Source organism: Condylura cristata, unplaced genomic scaffold (genome assembly GCF_000260355.1).
Source record: "Condylura cristata isolate star-nosed mole 26May11 unplaced genomic scaffold, ConCri1.0 scaffold00020, whole genome shotgun sequence".
Lineage (NCBI taxonomy): Eukaryota > Metazoa > Chordata > Mammalia > Eulipotyphla > Talpidae > Condylura > Condylura cristata.
The window spans coordinates 34,827,572-34,851,883 of NW_004567121.1; positions in this window are offsets into that span (position 1 = coordinate 34,827,572).

Genomic DNA, 24,312 nt, shown 5'->3' on the forward strand with positions numbered 1-24,312 from the left:
CCCCGCCGCAGTAGTGGCTTATTGAATTTCTCTATTTCTCTCATGTACCTCAATGTGGATAATTTTATTTTCTTCTGGACCAATTGAGGAAATACGTGACTAACCCTCCCAATATTAAATTTTGCATTTCTTGCATAACCTCCAGTTTTACATTTCATCAGAAAGATCTAGGCAGTCGTGGTGAAGCTTTTGTTCACTAGCCTCTGGCTTCAACCACAATATTTTGCCTTAAAGTTTTATCTGTTTTCACAATCGATGAGACTGGCTTAGAATGAGGATTTGTGCGTGCTCTTGTTATCAAGGGTTGTGATTTGAAATGAACGAAATCTAGCTTTATGGAATGAAAAGCATTTCTCAAGACAAAATTTGCGGCTGCACTGTGCACATTACCTGTACTTTGGAAGTCTGGAGGAGCGCGAATGACCGCACATCCTTCGTGAAGTTCATTCCTCAGTCACATTTCAGTTTTTGGTTCCATGCTAGCTGACTTGCTCAGATTTCCTGCGTAGCTCTATTGGGAATAATCAGTATTTTCCCAACAAACTCTCATTTCTTGACATTAGCAAACACTGAAGAGGGATTCATCTTTATGTTTCAGTGTGTGTCTTGGCTTGTATTCAATTTATTATTTCTCATTTGTGCATGAGAATATTCTCTTCTTTTTTGTCCCAATAAATTGGAGTTTGTCTGGGTTGTTTTTGCTTTTGTGACAGTTGAAAAGGTTGCCTCTGGCCATTTCTTCTAATTTTCTATTGTCATGTCCCCATTCATTTCTAACAGCTGAAATTGCAGGTTTTAAAATCAGTTTTATTATTTATTTGTCAGTGATTTACATGTCTTCATAGGGAGTTTAGTTCCACACCTCCACAGGCTCACACCTGACTCCCCCTACCAAGCCCCCTGGCCGGAGCCTGGCCCCACCCCCACCCCTTCCCGCTCGCCCGTCCGCTCTGGTCTGACAGTTCACTTTTCAGAGTTGTTTGAATTGTTTTGCTGTGCTTTGGCCCTGGGTGCTACTGAGTTGCTTATATTCCACAAATTATCCGCGGCCACTTTCACTTTCTGACTTACAAAACTACAGGTATGGGAAAGTTATTGAGGAGACCTGTTTCTGTGACTTGGGTAAACACCTGCTATTAACTTTTAAATAGTTCGGATGTCTCCACACCTGTTGCCTCCTTACACCTGGTTCTCCAGTCACTGACCTGCCACAGCCTTTCCTCTGCCCAGGGCCTGCTCGCCCAACCCTTTCAACCCCTCTACCCCCGTCCCTCCTTCACCTCCAGGCCACCGTCCCCCCGGCCCACCCTCTCCCACTGGCCCACCCTCACCACTGGGCCCAGGCCCTCCTCAGCTTTAGGTCCGCTGAGTATTTTAGGGTATACAAAGGCACCCCATCCCTACCTCCTGGCCATGTCCTCCCTCCTTATTGATAGTGCCGCTGCCAAGGGCTGGAGGCTCTCAGGGCCCAGGAGCAGTGAGAAGGAAGGTCCCTGACAGATGGAGTTGCTGGGCTGCAAAGAGGGTGTGGGATGGGAGAAGCATGGACGTAGCTGACAGAGGAGAGCTCAGGACAGCGGGAGGGTGACTTTTACGCCCACAACCAGCCGCAGGGGGGACAGGCGCAGAGGGCCTGGGGACCGGGACCAGAGGCCCGGCCACCTGCCCCTCGTCTGTCAGGGTCCTGCATTTTGCCTCCTGCCCACCTCGCTGTGTCCCCTCGCGGGAGCCTTCTCCATCCGGGGACCCTGGGCCACCCGGGCTCTAGGTGGGCTGAAGCTTAATGACTCAGCCCCCCGGGGGGAAGGGAGACCCCCGCTTCCTCCAGCCGGCGGCAGGCTGTGCTGACACCCCCAACCCTGTGCAGCGGGGCCTGGCGAGGCCTAGCCGAGAGCTCCTTTAATTTGCCTCCCCAAAGGGTGCTTGAAGCCTCGACAGGGGCTGGCGGGAGCGAGGTCTGGTGGCCCCATGTCCTGCCATCTTGGCATTTGCTGAGCGACAGCCGGCCCGGCAGGAAGGGGAGACTCTGCGGCGGAGCCCCCAGCGCCACCGGTGAACCCCAGCGCAGCCCCCTTGTCCGCAGGCACCAGGCAGGCGCGCACCCCGTGAGTGCTCCCACTTTCCGCTTGCTGGAAGGGAGCAAAAGCCACCCCAGCCCCTTGGCCTTTCACTGCTTTCAGGAACACCTGCAGGAGTTGCCATGGCAACGGGCTCTGCAGCCCTGTGCCTCTGCGCCAGGCTTGTTAGCTCCTCACTGGCTCCAGACCAGGGGCTGTGCATTGTGGGGCCAGGGAATCTACCAGAAAAGGGCAATTGCAGTATAAGTTCAGGACTCTTGGAGGCCTCCAGCTGGCCCATCCCCAGGGCTCAAGGTCACCGGAGGCGGTGCCATGGCTAAGGTCACCCACTTAAGGATGGCCTTGCGGCGTGGGGGTGCAGCCAGACCCAGATGGCCTCCTCCTTCCCCTGGGCATGTCCCTGCATCTGGGGGTGGAAAGCAGCTAGTCCCAGACTGAAAGTGGGGTTCTTTGTGTTCTTCCGCCCTGACAGCCCTCACATCCCAGCCTGGGATGGTCAAGCAGCAGGCGAAGCTGCAGAGGTGGACAGCCCCGGGCCAGCTGGCACCTAAGGGTCAGCGCAGATCCCGTGCCCCTCCCACTGCCCTGCCCAGCCCCCCGTCACAACCACACTGTCCAGGTAGCACCTGCAGACCAGCTCCCAGCTCAGGTCAAGACGGGCGGCACGCAGCTTGCTGGGGACGACTGAGGCGCACTGGTCTTGAGGAAGCAAAGGACGTCATGTTTCCCCACGCGGCACAATGGATGCCTAGCTGACTTCGTGGGAGGGGAACTCTGGGGTGGCAAGCAGAGGCAGGGGCGGTAGGAGATGGGGGTGTTGCTGAGAAGGTGCCAGAACAGGTGCTTGAGCTGCAGAGGCCTCACGGCCAGTGATAGCCACCCAGGGTCTGCGTGGGAGGCTCCTGGCTTAGAGGCCTGGGAAGAGGCGTCGGCTAAAGCGGCCCCCTGATGTGCTTCTGCTCCCTGGGTGGGTCTCTGGCAGCTAGCAGGTTGGGCCAGCTCACCTGGTGGGTATTAGGGCCCATGCAGATGTGGCCTGGGCGTCAGTCTCACCTGTTCTGAGGTAATGGCTGTGGGGCTAGGGAGCTGGACTGAGGCCACTAGTGACCGCCCTCAAGGAGGACAGACACTTTCAGCGGCTCTTCCAGGAAGGGCACAAATTAGAACAAAGGTCTTGACTTAGAAATTCACTCACCCCTGCAAGCGTCTCTGTGGAGAGCCGAGGGAATTTTCTCAGACTGGTTGAATAATCAAATAAATACCGGCTTCCTGGGAGAAAGCAGCACCTTTAATTATGGGTGTACGGAGAAGCCACATAGATGTGAACTCCAAGGTCAATGCGGGAAAATGGGGGTATCTATCCTGAGCTTGGGGGCTTCAGGGAGCGAGGAGGGGGTCTCACAGGAGGAGAGGGTGGGCCGTGCTGAAGTTCGTTAGTAGCTAATTGGTTATTAGTCGATGCCTGTCCTGCCACTTGGGAAGCTTTCTCCCACAGAAAGCTTATTTGAGGAAAGCCCTGACCAGGGAAGGACTCCTGATCTTCATCGTCAAGGTCGTGGAAGGAGGGGTAGAGGTTCCCCGCAAGCCTGTGGGGGCTGGATTGGCCTGGGCGCAGGGCCCCATGCCCAAGTGGCGTGTCTGGAAAGGCGGGGGACTCCTTCGCCTTCCAAGGAACCCCAACATCGTACATAAAAATATGTCTGGGGTGTACGTGCTGTGCGTGTCTGCGTGTCTCTGTGAACGTGAACGGATGTATTTTCAAGTGTGTTTGAAAACCATGTGGCTGAGTGTGGACTGGCGTGTTGAGTGTGTTTGTGAGGGGTGTGCGTGTGTGAGTGTGTGTGGGTGCGTGTGTAAGAGAGCAGGAGGAGGAGCGGACGCCCGCGACTTTCTCTTGATTCTCAAAAACCCAGAAGGGACAAAAACAAAAACCAAGAGCCCCTTTGCAGGTGACATACGAGGCTTCAAGCCACGGAAGCATCAGACATTATTTCCCTTGGAATCTGCGCCCGGCACTAACCCTGACCTCAGCCCAGAAGCGCAGGGTCCGGCGCGTCCCTCAGGGACCACCAGAGGAAGCAGACACAAGCTCTGCAAAGCCACCTACCCCCGGGCCGAGCCATCCCCCAGCCTGGGAGGGAATCGCCTCTGGGGGTGCCGTGGGGGAGCAGGGCCTGCAGGGGGTGGTGTGTGCTGGGGAGCAGGGCCTGGCACACAGTTGCTGTCTGGGTACAGAGCAAACAGCAACATCCTTCTCAGAGCCCTTCCCTCCTGCAGAGAAAGCTTTCTCATACCGACACTGGCTCATTTCAAGGAAACACAAAGAACTCAGAAGGCAACATTTTGGGGCAGAAAATGGTTGCTTTTTATGCTTGTCAGGCATCTAGCGAGATTCAGAATAAAACCCACCACTGTGAAAGAGAATATGAAATAAAAGGAGCTTTTATTACCCTGGGTTCCGCCTCGTTGGAGACACTTACCTTTCCATTGTGAAACATAAACCTTCTGTGGGTCTCGGCGCCAGAACGGTCCTGTGACGAGTTGTTGATTTCTGCGCATAGACCATCTGGCCGGAGCCCGATCTGTAGGAATGCTTAGGCTGAGGAAAGGGAACAGAGAAGCGGGCTGAAAGTTTTCAGCTTTATGCATATATGGCAATTACCTCTGCCGGAAGAAGAGGAAAGCTTTACTCTCTGGAAAGGCAAGGCGTTGCGAACACTGTGCCGTCAAAGCAGGGTCTGGAATGCAGACGGGCTTGGGAATGGGCGGTTGTGTGTCTGGGAGACACCATCAGCTCCCAAGTCCCGAAGAGGGGTGTCCGGGTGTGCTCTCAGCCAGCTCCCAGGGGATCGGCGGGAGGAGGGGAGGGAGGACCCTTCACACCAGGGCTAGTTTTGGACACTTCACTGGGATGGATTAGCCAGGACAACTAAGGTCTTTTGCAAACATGTACTTACGATCGAGCCCTGACTTTCTGGAAGAACAATGGGAGATTGTTCTTGTTGGAGATGTACAGGGAGGAAATGAACAGGCATTTCTGGAGGCCCTACAGTGCTGACCAAGTCTGTAAGGGTCTAATGTACTTATTTTTCCTTAGGACTTAGATTAATTGGATGGCAACTCATTGGGAGGTAAAGACTTCCATCCTTATGTATAGATGGAAAGTGGATTATCAGGAAGAACAAGTCCAGACAATGTTTTCATGCTAGAGAGTGTTAAAATATTTCAGAAATTCACTCTTCAGCAGCAATCTGCAATACCTGAGCCCACCAGACCATCCTCATGAGTCACCCAAATGGGCAAGCCTCAGGGTCCAATGATCAGAGCTATTCAACAATGCAAGGGCAGTCTCTGCAAGTGAGCTCCCCGTCACTAGAAGTAATCAACTAGCACTTGCATTCACATCAGCCAGCGCTGCTCCAGAGGATGGCAGATTTGGCCTCAGCACCAGGGTTTCCTTGGCAAAATTGAGCACAGTCCCAGGTCTGATGCCCTCACGGTGACCATGACCAGCAAGGGCCTGTGCAGGGGCAACTTGGGAAGTCAGTTCTGTTGCTTTGCAGCAGGCGGAGTCCAGGGCTGGGCCAGGCTGGGCCCTGGTCTTTCTGGGGAGACAAAATCTTTACTGATGTCGTCGTTGTCCAACAAGTTCTCACTGAACGGACTCATACAGAGGAGCAAAGGAGCTATGAGGCTGGTTGCTAGAAGTCACGGCTGAGAATAGCCTCCAGGACGTGGCGTCCTGCAGCAGGAGAAGGGGAAAGCGGACCCGTCCAGCTGCAGCGGGCTCCCCACGGGCGTGCAGCACCGCCTCCTCGCTCCAAGTTCAGTGACGAGGGGCTCCGTGTCAGGAAACTCATTTCCATCTGTCAACTTCTTTAATTATGTGGGGAATTTCATCAGCTATCTCTGGACCTAGAGAGTACCCAATCTATCAATTTGCAAACTTGGAAGAAACCAAAATAAAAATATGCCAACTTGCAAGCTGATACACTAGCCTGCCCTTGATGCTTTAAAATAATCATTACAACCGAATGAGGAGTTTGAGTAATAATCTGTCCACTGCATGCCAGCGCGGGTGTGATATGCTTCACAGCACTTTATTTCCATCAGGCTTCCGAGCACCAGCCTCGGATCCTGCAATCTGCACGCAGTGCTGCCAGCGAGTCTCCTTTATTTCCAAGCTCCTAAAATCTTAACGACAACACACATTAGTACAACATTTTTAGTTTGTAAAATGCTCTTCTGGACACTAGCTCATTTCATTTATGACTTACAACTTTCCTGTAATGCACAAGAAAGAGTTGTCTTCATTTTAGATAGCAGGCCAAGAGTTAGAGAGGTTAAGGAACCTCCCAAGGGCACACAGGTGGTAATTCACGGAGGAAGGCCTAGTGCTGGGTCTTCTCGCTGCAGCCCCCTAAACTGTGATCACCTCTGAAGCAGCCCTGGCTGATGGGGATGCAAGTGCTAGTTGATTACTTCTAGTGACGGGGAGCTCACTCCCAGAGAATCTCCTTGCATTGTTGAATAGCTCTGATCACCGGAAGGTTAAAGCAAAATCTTCCTTCCCACTCTGGGCCTGGTTCTCCCTGCAGGAACAGCCAGAATGGCCTACTCTCTACAGTCTTCAAAATGGACAGTTGCATACTCTGAACAGCCAGAGCCTCCTCAAACCACATCATGCAGCTCATCCCCATCTTGCTAAAAAAAAAAAAAAAAAAATGTATTTTAGCCGGTTTTTGGTTGACTTGCACTTTGCCTAAGATGAGCTGATGTCTGAGGCGAGTCAGGCAGCGTCAGCATCCCTGACCCAACTCACTGCCGTCAGCTGGTCGCTACTCTAGATTTCTGCTGGGAACGGGCGAGCGCGCTGCATTTTGGCTTGCTCTTGCTTTGGGGGGTTCACCTCTACTTTTCTTCACCTGAACTGGCTCAGAAAACCCTGGCATTTCCTCCTGCTGTCTGGGATATACCCGAAGGACCCTGGAGACCCACTTAGCCAGCCGCGCCTCAGGTGTGCCTCGCCTCAGGTGTGCCTCGCCTCAGGTGTGCCTCTCACTCACCAGCACCTGCACCTTCTGCTCTGCTGCTGCAGACACTTCCTGCCAGTGACGTTGCCAGTGACACCTCCAGCCCTGGGCTGCGCGAGCTCTGTGGCATCTCTAGACAGTAGACCTGGGTGCTGCCGGGGCTGTGCCTGGTGGGCCCGATGGGCTTGCTCAGAGAAAGCCCCAGGCGCCTCCCGCAAAGCCTGACAGCTGGCCTGGGACCTTGGGTGTGGTCCCCTCCTGCCCTCAGCATGGGATGGGGCTCCAGGCAATGCTCAGTTCTTCCACTGGATCTTTGCAAATTGGAAACAGGCTTCTTTTCCGCTGCCTTTTATCTCTTTCAAAATCAGTCCGTTACCGAGCTCCAGGCCCCAGGTAAACCCTGCCAGGTGTCTCCCGATCGGAGCCTGCTGTCTTCTATTTAAACTCAACAGGAGACCCAGAAAATGAGTCGTTTGCTCTGAATGCTCTCGTGAAGTGCTGGGAGGACGATGTCTCTCCTCGTTCCTGTGCGTGGGGGTGGGAAGGGGGGTTCCGGCGTCTGTGGCTCGGAGCTACCTCTGCTCAGCGGACAGATGGCAGATGTCAGTCCAGAGTCCTCTGCCCCAGTCACAGAGCTGGAAAGGGCCTGCGACCCCCATCTTCTCCCTGGGAGGGGGTCCCTGGAGCGTCCTAGTCCTCACACGGGGCCGCCTGAGGGCGCTGTCCTGAGGGCGCTGTCCTGAGGGCGCTGTCCTGAGGGCGCTGTCCTGAGGGTGCACACCTCCTGCCCAGTCGCCTGGTGGGTGTCCTGGCGCTGCAAGTTCTGGTCTGTCGTGCTGGGTGGCCTGCTCCGGGCTGCCTTCCAGACCAGGCACAATCTGGACACTCGCGCAGACCAGGGCTGGAGGAACAGACAGACCCTCCGAGGCCGCAGAGCCCGATGGTGCAGGCAGCTTTGGCAGGACAGGAGGAAGCAGGGACGGAGGTCAGGAGTCCACAGTCTTTGGTCCCCAGAAAATTCCAGTCTGGGCCCCGCCCCAGGTGGGGCTGCCTGAGGGCGTCTCTGGTTCCGGCTCCAGCTCCCCACCCCTCGCCCCATTGTTCCAAGGCCTGGGGATGTGGCAGGTTCAGCTGCATCTGGCTCTGGCTGGTGGGGTGCCCAGGCGCCCTCACAGCAGGTGTCCCCCAGGGCACAGGGTCCCGCCCAGCTGTGACCTCCGATTACCTCCCACCGGGAGCCTTTCCAGGAGTCCGAGGCCTGCGGAAGGAGCCTTTTTGTTGAGGTACTTTTTGTCAGAGAGGCCTCCCTGGTCTCTGAGATGATGGCCTCCCACTGTACCCTGAAGCCGGATTTCAGCCCGACCTCAGTGTTGCGTGGAGCGACACCACACTGACAAAGAAACAGGAGTCGTGGGGCAGCTACAGAAGGCAGGATGCTGCTCCAGAGCACGACCCTGGCCTGTCTATTGGCAACCCAGTCACACAGCTCTAGTCACGTGGGGAAGCAGAAGAAGCAGAGGAAGGGTGGGACTGCACTTCTCAGCTGCTGATAGCGTGTATGCAGATCAAGCCCTGACTCCCCAGTCAGGATTTCAATGTTATCAGCAAGGCGTCCTCTGATCAGCTTCTGGGTCCTTCGTTAACATCCATCAACGGCCTCAGAGTGCCCCAGTCAGACCTCGTGATGTGTAAGTCAGGAGTAAGTTTCTGACTCCGTCCTCAGCCCCCTGAGCATTCCTGGTCAGACCTCGTGATGTGTTAGTCAGGGGTGAGTTTCTGCCTCCGTCCTCAGCCCCCTGAGCGTTCCTGGTCAGATGTCCTGATGCCAGACCCTTCCAGGGCGATCCAGCTTTGCACTCTTACTTGATGTGAAAGGTACCTCGTAGGGTTGGGCTCCTATGACCGGGCGTTCCTGACCTTGCTTTAGGAACACCAAACTGTAGGTAATAAAGTGGAGCCGGGTAAGCCGTCTGGCATTAGCAGACCCAGATCTCAATGCCAGGCCTGAATATTTATTCCGTTTAGTGAATGTTTTGAGTGTTGGCAAGCGTCACAGGCCTTTAAACACCGGAGCGCCTGGGTCCTCGTCAGGGCCCTAGGTGAGGGCACAGTCAGGGCCACGCAGGGCGGGACCGAAGCAGGTGTGTATGTGGCATGTGTGGCCACTCAGGGGCAGGCGTGTCTGCTCTATTCCCTCCGGCACTTAGCGCAGCGCCCAGAACATCACAGATGTGCCACAAATTGTTGAAGGCGGGAATAGGTGGCCGAGAAATGAAGAAGTAGGGGTGGGGTCTTATCATGTCTGCCTATGTTCAGGTCAGTGGTCCTCAGGCTTCAGAGTCTCCTGGAGGGCTAGATAAAACTCAGGTGGCTGCCCCCCCTCAACCCCAGAACTCCTGTCCCCAAAGAGCCACCCTGAGAATTTGCGTTTCTCAAAGTTGCCTGATGCTCGGATGCGCCTTCCCCAGACCCCATGTGGAGAAGCACTGACTTAGCATAACCCCCGCAGCAGGAACGGTGGTGGGAGGGGCTGTAGAGCCCCAGGACGGGGGCCAGCCCCCCACCTCTCCCCTCCACCCCCTCGCCCTCGGCCCATGGGCGGGCCACAGTCCAGACAGACCCCGTGTGGCTGGGGCACCCCGTCTTCTTCCTTGAGGCACTGTTTTTGTTCAGGGCCTTATGACTCTCACAACTGGTCCAGAAAAGGCCCTCGGTGAACGCCTACACTTTCTGTGGCGGCTGAGCTGAGCACTTCGCAGCCCAGGGAGGTGCTTCTGCAAGCAGCCATCTTTCCTCGCTCTTCTCTCTACCTGTGAGGAAGCTCGTGCCATCACTGCAACTGCCAGCATCTAGCCACAAAGCTCAGGAACCTCTGAGGCTTCCGGTCTTGTAATAGCGGGGCTGGCTCCCAGCTGGTGATACCCACACCTGGAGCTGACTGACAGCAAAAGCCGGCGTGTTCTCCTCTATTCTGCGGCCTGTTTGAGATGATGAATATGCAAAAGCCAAGCCAGACGCTGTGAGGTTTGAACAACCATCAAGGACCCAGAGACAGGTGTGCCTGTGTGGGGAAGGGGCTCTGGGGGGCCTGCAGGTGCCTCAGCCCTCCACCCCCGCCCTTGCTGCCTCTCCGCAGGTGCTTGCAAGGTTTTGCTACTGGAATTGCACTTCATCAGCAGTAACAAAATCCAGTCAAAGTGAGCACTTGCTCCTCTGGTGAATAAACGATACCTTTGTGTTTCCTGGGTTGGGAGGAGGTGGCGGGGGGAGGGGGCATTCTGACGCCTTGGTATGAGGCGACCTTTCCTGGGATGAGTTCTGGAAGCTACCATGGTGCACACGGCTTGGAGAGGCTTGCCAAGGGGGCTTGGAGAGGCTTGCCAAGAGGCCGCTCCCAGTCCCTGCCGTGCGCGTGGGTCACCGTGCGTGCACAGGGTGAGCGTGGAGGCTGGGCCAGGCCCGAGAGACCGCTCTGGGGCAGAGTGGCATGGCCGCCCGCAGGCTGAGAGGGGCAGTGCTGCCCGGGAGGGGAGCGGATGCAGAGACCTGGCCTCGGAGGCGACCTTGGACTCACGTGTTTTGATCTTGTCCCGCAGACGTGGCCCACGAGGGCCTCAGGGTCACGCCCCTCTGCGTTAGTCACTGCCGTGTGTCCTGGCTCTGCCGCGTGAGGGCGGTGAGCCCAGTCCAGACCCCCCGACCCCCCAGGCCCGGGCTGGCTGCCTGGCCCCGGGCCCCAGCCTCAGAGCTCCCCTTTGTAAAACGAGGGTAGTAACCGGCTTCCTGGGGCTACTGTGGGCCTCGATGAGGGCTGTGGAGGTGCCTGCGGCCACGTCCCACCGAGGGACAAAAGTGCTGGCAGCAGTGGGCCTTCGATGCTCTCTCCCCATCGGGGCGCAGGACACGGGTTGAAGCAAGAAATCATCACCTGCGCGCTTCAGGGTGCTGAGGAAGGACGACAGCCTCTGTCTGGGTGGTTCACTTCCTTCGGACTCTCTCCAAGGTCAGGCTTGTGCTGCGGCCTCCTCGGCCTCCTCTCTCGGCCTCGGCTGACCGCCAGGGGAAGCGGAGAGACGGTCCTGTGCGGGGGCAGAGAGGGAGCCTTGCAGCTGCATCCTGGGGAACCCCTCCCCCAGTGGGAGGGAACAGCTGGAGGAAACCTGCGTTTAGAGTCTCCAGCAGGCCCCGCAGGCTGACGAACAGAGGAGGCCGGTGGGTGGGGGGCGGCCCCACAGCGTGGTGCCCGCCTGGCGGCCTGGCTGGGCGCCCGCCTCAAGCCCTCCACTGGACTGTCCCTCTGGGCAGCAGCCGCCAGCCCTCCTGACGGCTGCAGGAGGCCTTTGGTCCTCCCCGGTGCGTTTCTGGCTGGAAGCGCCAAGCCGTGCCGGGTGCTGTGCGGAGCCCTGGTGCCCGGCTGGGCTGTGCCTCCGGCTGTGCCTCCGGCTTCCCCCAGTGACACCGCGTTTGCCAGTTTCGACGGCCGAGCTGGGGGCGAGGCGGCGGGCTCTGTGTCAGCGTTGCCGAAGCGCACGGCTGCCGGCGGCCTGGTGTTCAGTGCGTGCTGGCGACTCTGGATTTCTTCTCTGACATGAATTCAGTGACTGCAAATGTCACAGCCCCACCCTGTTCCTAAATATGTCCACGACTTCAGAGTCAATAGGAATTTGAATTTCAAGAGCATGTTGTTTCTCTTTCCAGGAAGAGGAAAACAGCTGTCCAGATGTGCTAACATCTGCTGGGGTGATGTGGTGCCTGGTGCAGTCACTGTGATCCTGGCTGATCCGCGCTCATCGCACAGCTCGGATGCTGCAGCCGTGTGTGTGTGTGTGTGTGTGTGTGTGTGTGTGTGTGTGCCCCCCCCCCCCCCGCCAGCTCCCCGCCCCCAGCCGAGTGCCCCAGTGTACCTCAGCCTGGGCACTACCCTGAGAGAGGGGCCCATCCTGCAGGCCCAGGGCTCCGTCCCTCAGGATTGCCCCGACTCCACACACCCCGAACTCTCCCGACACCAGTCCTAAGTCCTGGCCATCACGGGTGCTCTGACCCACAGGTTATAGATTGGGGGTTCCAGCGGCCCGACCCCGCCCCACCTGGAGCAATTGGAAGAGCTGGTGGGGCGAGGTACAGGGAGGAGTGTGGGTGAGGCGCTCCCCGGGGCCCTCTGTTCACCACGCTCCCCAAGTCTGCAGGGCTCTCCCGATGCCCAGTGCACACCCACTAAGGTTTCTGTGGCTCCTCGCATAGGCTGATCCATCAAGTCAGTCACTGGGCAACGCTTCTCCTCCCCTGCCGGAGTTCGGGTGGGACTGAAATCAGGGGGCGCTTCCCCTGGCTGCTTGCCCCACCCAGGTCTCTCCCACAGTCGTCTCACTCATATAGAGACAAAGGCCTGTCCTGCTCGCCTCACTCAGGAAATCCCAAGGATGGAGCAGTTCTAGGGAGGGAAGAGATGGAGACATAGACGCGGCATCTGAGACGCTGGGATGGGCCCTCTCCGAGGGCCTGGAGGAGTACTCAGGAGCCAACAGGAGCCAGTTGGCTGATCACTGACGCTATTGTAACATAATAAACTGTCACTGTAATATACATTATATATATAATAGTAATATATATAATATATATTAAATAGTAATATATATAATATATATTAATATATATAATAGCAATATATATATTATATATAATATAAATATATATATAATAGTGTCACTGACACTACTGTAACATAATAAACTGTCTTGGGAAGGGAGGTACAATTCTGTGCAATTATGTGACTTTGGTTAAACATCACATTCTATTTTTGTGAAGAACTTTGTCCATAGTAGATACTCCAAAATTCACTAATTGTTACTCAAAGTGAGTATTTGTGCAACATTTATTCACATTTTTATTTACTCACTCTTAAACAAACACTGACTGAGCTCTTAAAAAAGTGAGCGCAGGGCCCTCCCTGGTGGCGCAGCTGGTGAAAGCGCAGCACTATGAAGCTGAAGCCCCGGCAGCACGAGTTCGATCCCCGCCCCGGAGGTGACCACATGGCGCAGCAGACCTCTCCTGACCACCTGCTGCTCCCCTCAGCAGTGGACTTCGTCAGCTGGCCTGTTCTGCTCCCCACTGTCTCTGGTGAAGCTTCTCACCGCCCCTGCACCTCTGGCCTGTGCCCCAGTTCTGTGTGCATAAATAAATACTTAAAAAAGAATAGTGAGTGTGGCTCTCATAAAACCCACTTGCAAGCCCCTTTTCACGACAGTGCCAGTGCCAGCGGCCTCCGGATTACCAGCAAGAGTAGGCGAGCGGAGCGTGGCCCCCGCCCAGCGGAGGGGCGGGTGGGACAGAGCTGCAGCTTCCAGCACGGCCGCTGCAGTAGCGTGGCCTGGCCGCGCCGCCCGCCTCTGTGACACGGGGCCAGATGGCGGCCTCCCGAAGCCAGGACTGGAGGCCAGTGGGTGAAGCCCAGCGAGGGGGCTCTGCTGAGTCTGAAGACAGAAGAGCCCAGTCTAGTGGGCTGAGAGACTCACAGAGGAAGAGGAGAGAGAGAAGCAAGGGAGGCATTTCCTCAAAAACCAGTATTTTGCACAGAAGTAAGACCATTTCAATGGCACCAGAGATTACAGTGCGCGTTAACCAACCACTTATTCGACGCCAGACCTGCACCGGTTTCCTGCAGAAGAGACTCCCAGTCCACCGGGTGGGTGTGAGCCCGACGCGAGTGTAGACTCGGACAAATGTGTTCTGTTCAAGCGTACTGTGAGGCCATGAGCCCACGGGCCGTTCCAAACAACTTCATGCCGTGGGAACATGAGGTGAACTGCATTTCACACAGAGGCGCCTGCTCTTTCTGGATCCTCCCGACTCCCTCTGGGCCACAGAGGAGAACGTGCAGAGGCAGCTGTCCTGAGGGGTCTCCCTAGCCCTGTCATAGGGCCTAAGACATTCAAACTGCTACTGGGTTGCTGAAGACACATCTGAAATTTAAAAATCATAATCCTTCATATTTGAATAGTGTTTCTTTATATTTTGTGTTTTTTTTTTTTTTTGGTATAAAATTTCCTATAACCCTGAACAAGACCCTGTGAGATAGCAAATAGGACCCTGAACTCCATAGAGGTTAAATGAATTGTTCAAAGTCACCTGAATGGCAGTACTGGATAAAATGCCGGTGTCTCCTTCCCCTTCTACTGAATTCCAGTCATGCCTGCTGCACTGCATGTTGCCTGTGATCCAGCCTGCGATGCAGCCGCCCAGGTATATGCTCCTGGATCCCTTGAGCCAGGACTCGAGGAAGGTTGTAGGCAAACAGCCTGCTTCTGCTCTGTGTTGTCTGGGCCCAGCTGGATACATGGGGGTCTGGGATGAATTGGCAGCTGGCAGCTCATCACCCACTTGTTGAGACGGGTTCTATTGCAGGTGGCCTGTGGTCAATTCATAGGTGAATTGGGGGGGGGCCTGACTGTGGGTCCTAACCTGTGCACTTAAAGGGACTTATCATAAGATCCAGCTGCAGGCACACACGAAGAGGTTAATCATGGGCTTATTGACAAAAGAAAGGGAAATGAATAACTCAGGGAAAGAGAGAGAGAGAAAGAAATCGGTGAATGCGTCCTACCAGCTCTGCTGACCTGGAACCCCAACAGCATGCTGAGAACTGGTGAAAAGCCAAGGGACAAGCTATAAGCCAAGAGACCAGGATCCCCCCCAAAGCCCTCATGCCTGCTTTTAGATCCACCGTGGCTGCTTAACTCCACCCTCAGGTCCCAGCATCCTCCCTTTGGTGATGATGGGACTTGTAGTTCTGGTTTCTGGGGTGGGGGTGGCATCCACAAAACCTGGATGTGTGGAGTTCGTTCAGGACGGCCTTTCCCCCCAACATTTACTGGTTGGGATCAGATGGGCTGTTGCTCATCTGCCTCTGCCTGTACCTGCTTGGGCCTCCTCACAGCATGCTGGCTGGGTCCCACGAGCAAGTGTCCCCACGTGAGCTGGGCAGAATCTTCCCACCGTGAGTCCCGGGGAGTGCACTACTTCCACCTGCACAGACTCGAGGGAGGAAAGCAGAGCTCACCGCTCCATGGGAAGGTGTCAAAGTTCTGTTACGAGAAGAGCAGCAGATGGACAATATTATTGCAGCTGCCTGTGTGAAGAAAACGTGCTGGCTGTTGACTGGAGGAAGCAGGCTTGAGGCTGTGGGGTGGGGGCTGCTGTGGGCGGGGTCTCTGGGAGACAGTGCAGCCAATCTCCTTGGTGCCTCCCTAGAACTTTCTTAGATGAAGGATTGTTTGGAGAGGCAGGTGATGGGGGATGAGGACAGAGAACCTGGAGAGGAGGCGCCAGCAGACCAGACACCTGGCTCACAGGGCGCCAAGAGCTGGAGGTGGCGGAGAGGGACTGACAGAGCCGCTGCCCAGCTGGAGGCCCTGAGGTCCTCAGGGGCCAGTGCCAGACCCCTCAGGTGTCAGGTGGGTGCCGGAGGGTGTCAGGAGCCCAGACCTGGAGCTGAAGAGAAGGCCAGGAGGGCCATCTGGCTCCTTTCCAATTTTACATAATTTATTCAAAGTCAACAACAAACAGGCCGCTCTCTCCCTGCAGGAGCGAGCCCCTCCCAAAGAGAAGAAGGCTGGACCGGTGAAATCTCTGCCCTGGCACAGGCCCGCAGGCCTCTGCCCACCTGTGCCCGTGCAGGTGCTTCTTCCCACCAGCTCTCTCCCCCGCAGGGCAGCGCCCCCTCTTCCCCTGCCTGACCCGCACCTGCCGGGGCTTCTCGACACTGACCCCCTCAGCAGAGGCGGCTCCCCTCAAGGCCGCCCGATGCACCACGCAGGCCTCTCTCAGAAACCTGTCCCATTCTGGGCAGCTCTTTTGCCTGCTTGTGCCTTTGCCTTTGCAAGTGGCCTTTACTCTCTGTCCCTGCCCCTAACAAACCTGCTCTCTAAATATAGCTGAGGCCCTGCCTCACAGAGAAACTTGCCCAGGGAACTCGCCATGTGCTGCTGAGAGGGGAGCTGCGGGGAGACCTTTTCCAGCGTGAACCCAGGGACCCCGATGGCAACCCAACAGCAGACGTGTATCAGAAGGGGCCCTTACTCAGTTTTCAGGAATGGTTTATTGTGTGTTTCAGTCAGATTGGGGACTGTTGCCAGCGGGAGATTTTCTGGTTTTGAAAATTTAGCGCACACACACAGACACACACACACACACACACACACACACCCTTTACAGAAGATCCAGAACTAAATATAGAGCCAGAAGAGGGACACTGGTAACGCCCACTAAATCACGCTCACTACCTGAGAGTCACTCTGCCTTGCTTGAACACGGGCTTGGGCTCTGAGCTCCCTGGACGTCAAGGCCAAAGCTCAGAAGAGGGCTGAAATCTGAGGCCCAGCTCTGACCCCACCCCGCAGGCCCCAGCCACTGCCCAGGCCACGCCCACAGCGGTCCACCTCTAGCTTTTTGATGGCTTCCAAAGCTTCTTTCTTTAAAGAAGATCCGAATGGCTTGCGTTAGTGACATTTCTGACATTTCTGGAGCCGCCCAGCAGGGAGGCCGAGGCTCTCTTCATGGTTCTGTCCCTCACCAGCGGCTGGCTCCACCTCCAAGAACTAACAGATAGAGCAGAAAAGGGAGACGGGGAAAATGAGCTTGGGCCTTCCGTGGCCGCCCGTCCAGGAGGGCAAGTTCCGGGGCCCTTCTATTCCCGCTAGCTAAGGAATGTCTCTAAATGATCTGCGTTTTCTTCTTCACGGCCTTCAGTTCTCTTTATGATTTGATTGAGTCCATTTCTCCAGCCAAACAAAAGCGACACATTCTGAGGAAATTGGCCATGAAATGAACATCTTCTGAATATTGGTTATTGTTTCTCTCTTTTTGGGGGTGCGTGTGGGGGGGGGTGGGGAGGCCTGTTGGCTTATGTTATACTTTTTTCTTTTTTACTTTTAGAAACTGCTATTTTGCATCAATCTTAATTCCACTTTCTGGCTCCGGGTCTGTGAAGACCCCTCAGTGGGTCCTGGGCCTGGAGGCTGCCTCGCTGCCCCCCAGCACGACCTCTGCACCCTGCCGGCGCCTGCAGGCCCCGCCTCCGGCCAGAGCGGGCTGGGCAGCCCGGCCCAGTCGCCCAGCTCCTCCCAGGCCGCCGCCTCAGGTGCAGCTGCTCCGCCCAGAGCTCTCTCTGCAGGCTGCCTGCGGGGTGTGGTCTCTGCGGGGTCAGGACCTGGCCAGGGGCGCTGGGCGGGGCCTGCGGTCCCGGGGAGGAGAGTCTCTGCGCTGGAGTGAGAGGGGAGGCAGCCAGGCCAGCCCCAGCCCAGCCCAGACAGGTACCCCGCCTTTCTTCCTGCGCAGTTACAGGTACCCCGCTTTTTGAAAGTTCACGTTATTCCACTTTGCGCTTGTGAGAGACCAACATGACTAAGGCCTGTTTTCTCTAAAAAAGAAATCCAGAGAGGATTTCTGCTTTTACGACAGGAGCCGAAAAGCAGCCTGCAGGTCCAGAGGCCGGGCGGGGCGCAGCCGGAGCCCCGCCGGCCTGGGCTGCTCAGCCAGGCCCTGCAGCTGCGTGTCGGCCGCGTTTGCTCTGTGCTGTGACCGGCGGTTTGACGTGTTGTCGTGTGACGCGGGCGTTGCTCTCTGGGCGTGGGAGTGCTAAACGTGCCATGGAAATGAGGTCATTGCTTTGCCCAGACCCCACTGTCCCGCACTAGCCCTGCCCCTCCGACCTGGCCTATGAAGCAGGTGGGGGAGCGGCCCGCTGACCTCTGTGCTCTGACCCCACCCAGCCTGGGGGCCCCGTCCCTGGGGGGCCACCAGGGAGGCCCCCGACGCCGCACCTGGCGGGGCTGGCGCCAGGCCTGCTGATTCAGACTCGCCCGCTCCTCCAGCAGTAGAGAGGCGGAGTCAGCCAAGGCGGAACCCTCCTCCGTGAAGGCCCAGGCTGTGAGGCCCCCAGAAGCCAAGCTCAGCTTCCCCTACGTCCCTTGAAAATGTCACCTTAAGATGAGGGCGGCGTCAGCCCCCGACAAGGCGTCTCTTATGATGATCCTATATGCTGACAACAGCTCCAAACGGGAGGATGCCGCTGACGAAAATGGGCTTAATTTTCCATACAAATGTGGGCTCTTGGAGAGAAATCACTTTTTTTCAGGTCTAAAATCTATTTTATCTCCCCTAATTAGGAGAATATGTAAAGCGAGAGGGGAGAACGGGCGTTCAATTTGCCATAAAAAGCAAACCCAGTGGTTTATAAGATCACACTTTCCAAACAAGCTCTGGGCCATTAGAGGGGATCATACATAATTCAGCACCCACTTGTTACTACGTGCATCATGCAAATTCCCTCAAATTACATTTAGAGAAAATGAGGTTCATCTTCCAGCTTTAAATAGACTATTAGCAAAAGGGGGAGAAATGAAAACCGTAAAGAAGCAAATGATTTAAGTTGTGGCAGTGTGGGTTTGGGACAGGGAGACGGGATGAAGGAGCAGCGCCCCGCCCCCACCAGTCTGGGCGCCAGGTTGAGACAAACTCCAGCAGGTAAACACAGAGGCCGCCCCACCTGCCCACCTGTCTGGGAGCAGGGGTATCTGACTCGCCGGCGAGGAGCCTCGGCTTCTGGGTGCTTCTCATGTCTGACATGGACTGAATATCGGACTGGCAGAGTCTCCTCTTAAACCCTAGACGTGTGTGTGAGTGTGAGTGTGTGAATTTGTAAGATTGGTCCGGAAGGGGAAGTCACTGCCTCTTCACCATCAGTTATGAAAGCTAGAGAGGTTAATGTTGGGCATTTAACCAACACTAGACACACACACAATCTCTACCAAAAATCTCCTGGCCTTATTGTTGTATAAATCCCTCTTCAGAACCCCCACTGCCCCAGGGGGCCCCCCACCGCCCCAGGGGGCCCCCCACAGTGGGGCTAACTACCACTGCAGGCCGTGGCCCCTCGTGCCTCACAGCACAGGTCAGACCTAATTCTCTAAACGGCAGGAAGCTGCTGGCTTCTGGCTGTGGCCCAGCCTGCCTAGTGGACGCCTGGCCTTCCCGATGGGTACCCTGGCTGGGCCGGCCTAGCCACCGGCAGCCTCCCGCAGCTCTGAATACGCAGACATTTCCCACCCCAAGACCCTCCGAAGCCGCCTGCCCCGTGAGGCCTTCCCTGCTCCACCGCCAGGTCCCCGCCCCACGGCACGGCCTTGGTGAGGCCCGTCTCTGTCTCCCGACAGCTGTGCACCTGCTGTGCCCACGCGTGGCAGGGCGGCAGGGCTGGCCCTCCGCCTCTTCTTTCAAGGGCATGGACCCGAGGGCCCCACCCTCATGGCCTCATCACCTCCCAAAGATCCAACTCCCGACATCGTCAGCTGGGTCACCGGGGTTCACACACATGGATTCTGAAGGACACAGGCATTCCGTCACGGCAAGAGATCAAAGGAGGGCTCAGTCTTGCCTGCTGATGTTTGCCCACCCGCCTGGCCGGGCATGAGCAAGGACCTGGGAAGGGGAGGTGACGAAGGGGCCTGGGCAGGGGGCTGCGTCAGGCAGTTGGCAGGAGTGGGGCCCTACATGATGCCAGGGGGGCAGAGCCCAGAGAGCGCTGAGTGCCCCGTGTGGGGGCTGTGAAGTCCCTGGCTAGGCTGGTGGTATTGGTCGGGGACGCGCCGGGGCGGGGAGGCTTTCACGATGACCCTGGCCCTCCTTTCCTACCAGAGGTCGCGCTTGGGGGCCACGTGTGCCAGGCCCAGACAAGCTGTGCCGGCAGGGAGTGTGAAGGAGGGAATTAAACATCCTTCTCACGTGAGCTGAGCGCCCTTCCTGGGATGAACTGAGATTTCAATAATTAAGCCCCACTGGGTCGTCAGACAAAAATTACAAATGAGGACGCGAGTGGCTGAGTGGCTGAGGCTCCTGGGTGGGAGTGGCCACCCCTTGGGGCAGTGGGGTGGCAGCAGGCCCCCGGGGGCCCCCTGAGCCCACCCAGCTCCTGCCCCAGCGTCTGACCTCTGTGCCCTGAGACGGGGACGCCACCTTGTCTCTCCTCTTCCCTCCTGCCTTCCCGTCTTTTCAGTTCATGGTTCTCCCCACTTGGCAGCCACACTCTGCCCACAACTTCCTCAGCTCCCCACTGGGTTCACCCCAACACTTCCAGCCTCATGGGATTGAGCTCCTGACACCCCTGTGCCCCTGGGGCCTTTCCTGTCCTCCCTGAGAGGGATAGGAAAGTCTTTGGCTCTGGAGCCCAGACTCGCAGACTCCCAGACTCCCCAAGTCCAAGACTCCCTGACTCCCCAACTCCTCAAGTCCCAGACTCCCTGACTCCCAAAATCCCTGACTCCCCAAGTCCCAGAATCCCAGACTCCCCAACTCCCCAAGTCCTAGACTCCCCAACTCCCTGAGTCCCAGACTCCCCAAGTCCCAGTCTTCCCAAGTCCCCAACTCCCAGACTCCCCAAGTCCCAGACTCCCCAACTCCCTGAGTTCCAGACTTCCCAACTCCCAGACTCCCCAAGTCCCAGGCTCCCCAACTCCCCGAGTCCCAGACTCCCTGACTGCCCCCTGCCCCCTGCCTCTGGCCTCTGCACCCCAGGATGACCTTCCCTCTCCAGGTCCACCTGCCCGCTGGGTCATGGCTCTGACATGAAGCACCCAACTCCCCTAACCAGAATGGCTCATTTCGTCCTGGATATGATGAGTATTTATGTGGGTGTCCTCTGTGCTCAGGCTCCCCGCTTCTTGAGTGAGGACGGCCTGCTTCGATGCCCTGCAGGGGGAGTATCCTGCCGTTGCTGTGTGGAGGGGAGGAAGGGGCAGCACCCCTAACCGAAACCCCAGGGGAGCGGGTGCAGCGGCATGGGACTTTCCAGACAGGGACAGGCTGGTGGTGCAGCCATGCCACGTGGCAGCCCCAGAAGGTCTGGGTGTCCCCCGTGGCAGGCACTAATGTCTGCAGTAGAGGAGCATTTGCTCTGAAGGGCAATCGAAGGTAGTGTCAGCTTCAGTTACGTTCAGGTCAGGTAGTGACGAAATAGGCTGAGCAAAATTCAGTTTTCCGGGCACCTTTGATTTCATAACAGAGGAGAAGGGACTGTGGGCCTCAACCCACAGGAATCGCCTGACATGTTCTCTGGGGAGACTGGAGAGCCATTCCAGCCTAGCCTCTACCCCTGTCACCTGGCCGCAGGTAGGGCGGCCTGTGCGGGGACCAGCAAGTGTAGCAGGGCACATGAAACCTCGTGGCCTCGGGGCTCCTTCCCGGAGCCACCACCTTGCTTGTGTGCTGTAGCGGTGGGGGTGCCGGGTGCCGGGTGCCGGGTGCCAGGCCAGCGCCAGCCTGTGATTGGAACTTGGTCTTGGGCGCCCCCTCTTCTGACTTCTGAGCGGTTCCCCTTCAGCACGGCGCTTACAGTCACCTTTGTCTGATAATGAGCCGTGGCACTTTAAAGTCTGGAAGGGTTAGAACCAGGGGTGGTGTGGGTGATTACAAGAAAAAATACAAGGCCCTGGGTGAGACAGCAGAGCTGTCGATTTGGGTCTTAAAAGAAGAACAGCCTTAATATCCAGGCATCCGTGCTGGGCCAGGTAACCTAGATACTACCTCGCAAGGAGACTATAGATCTGTTTCCTGAGCTGGGCCTCCGTGGCTTTCAAGTCACAGCTTCTTGGATTTATTGCAGGTCATTAACTGCTGTGCGATGACACAGGCGAGAAGTGAGAAGATTAAACTAACAGGCAGAGCCGTGGAGAAATAATTTGGCCGTCTTTGTTGCTGGTCGTGGCTGTTCAACCATTAGCACCTGCTAATTCTCGGTGCAAATTCGGGGAGGAAAATTATAGCCAAGTGGCAGGGCTTTTTCAGTTAATTCGTGGAGTCCATTAGGTCTGATGTGGTAAGAGCTTGAGATGTTTCTTTCTTGGGGTGACCGAGACTCCGAGTTGGGACTGCTATGCACTTTGTAAACTAAGGCAAATTGACAGCGCAGGTACCCTGTTTCAAAATGCAGTAAGTTGCAAGGTGATGGGGTTTCAGAGCCTCAAAGTGAAGCTTGGGGTCCCTGGCGTCACTCTCTTCTGATGCCGGATCTGCCCGGGGGTCTTCTGAGACGATGACAGGGCGGAGGGGCGCAGAGGACAGAGCAGGGCTGTTTCTGCCCAGACAAGCCGTGAGCCCTTCTCAGGTCGCACTTACTGCTTGCCTGAGCTGGGGCTGAGAGGAGGAGGCCTGTTTCCTCCTGGTGAGGCGAACCTAGCAGCCGTCTAAGGTGGGGAGAACTGGTGTGGAGGTGCTGCAGCCTGCCTGATGTCATGAAACTCGATATGTCTCAGTTCCCGGCTGGCCAGCACCTTCCAGCCTGACCCTCCTGGGCACCTTCCCACCGACTCCTTCCCCTCCCGCCTGGTGGATTCTCTCCTGCTGCCACCATGGCATAAATCACCACAGCTGCCAACGCTGTGTCTCCTTTGAGTGCATTCGAGGGAAGCGGGCATGTCAGAACCCTCTCACTCCCCACTGGGTGACTCAGAGCTGTGTGTCCTTCACGGTTCCGAGACCCCCGCAGATCAGCTCTCCTCGGCCCCACGAAGCTGCTTCTCAGCCCAGGCTCTTCCACGGTCCACCATTCACCTGGTCTCAGGGTGTGCCTCTCCCGCTACAGTCCCCTGTGGGTCACCCCCTCTCGTTCCCTTAGTAATAAAGGAGACGAAAGCAAGGAATAGGGGTGTTGACCCCACAAACACCCTCAGCTAAATCATAGCTCAAGGCCCCAAGAGGTCTGTATCTGAGGTGACGTGAGCTCAGTGTAGCTCCAGGGCTCAGGTCAGGCCCACAGCCGGCCGGCTGCTGGCCTCTTCTCAGGGGTGGTACTGGGGTCCTCACTTTTGCTGGAAGAATTGAGCTTAAGTCTGTGTCAGGTCTCCATGCCCCCCAGCCACCCTCCGCTTCTTCAGCCAGAGGGCACTGGGCCCAGGGAGACCCAGACTTTGCCCCATTCCGGCCTTGGCTGAGCAGGGCCAGGTGAGGTTGACCCTCCATGAGTCTGGCTAGCAGCCCGGCCTCTCTCGATTCTGGGGGAGGCCATTCTCCCAGCATGCCTTGCAGTAAGCTATCTGACTTGCGTTCAGAGCCTTTATTTTAAATTTCAGTGTCTGTGAGTTTTATTTGCTGTGTTCTTGGGATGGTTGTGGAAAGCTCTTTTTTCTTTCTTGTCCCCTGGGTTCCATCTCTTTCGTTCCCTCCCTTTTCTTTCTCCTCCTCCCTGGCTGGGACAGAAGAATCCAGACATCCATGTTTGAGGATGGGCCTCTGTGTGGCCTGCTTCTCAATGCCCCAAATAAACACAAATTACAAAAATAAAATACAATTAAATAATGTATCATTATATCGATATATATTATACGTAAATTTTAGAACCCCAATGTGTGAGCTGTGAGCCGGTGCGGCATGTGCTTGTGAATAATGACTCTGTCACTAACAAGATCTAGTGATATAATAACTTCTAGCGATGGGCCCAGACAGCAGTTGATAAATCTGCAACCGTAATGATACTAAAATATCGGCATGCCTACTGGTGACAATACGGTGCCAGTTAATGACTCTGGTTTGTTACTTCATAATGGACAGGCATGCTAAAGTTCAGTAACAGATGAAGGAACACACGAACATGTAATTTTCCCGTGTTACATTTTGCAATGTGCATCCTCGGACCCGAGTCAAAGCACCTGCCATCAAATTTGCAGGTCCCGGAGTGGTGTGCCCTTCCCCGTGGTGAGCCACCGGGAGGAGAAGCACCTCCCTGCCCTGCTTGCCCCAGCAGGACCTGCTTGTTTGTGTCCATCATGGGGCCCTGCCTTTCCCCTCGCCCGAGGACACACCAGTCCATTCTGGACCCTGGCCAGTGGCGGGCCTCAGACTCGGCTACAGAGGGATTGGGGCATCCTGCTAACGTGCCTCGAGGAGGAAAGGTGTGTTGTGCCTGTCCTTTGGGGTGTCCATCAGGCCACTGCCCCAGGCTGTAATTCCACTAAATGTGAAGGTTGCCCACGAGGAAAACCCAGCTACCACACTGGTGGACACATGCGTTGGCTGGAACCCACAAATAATTGCAGCTTGTCCCCATTTGGCTGACTTTCCGGACAAATGATGAATCAGATACTGGCTGAGCGAAATGCCGATGGTCTTGCAGCCCAAAGGGGAGATGAGGCCATTGCAGAGTGACCAAGGCC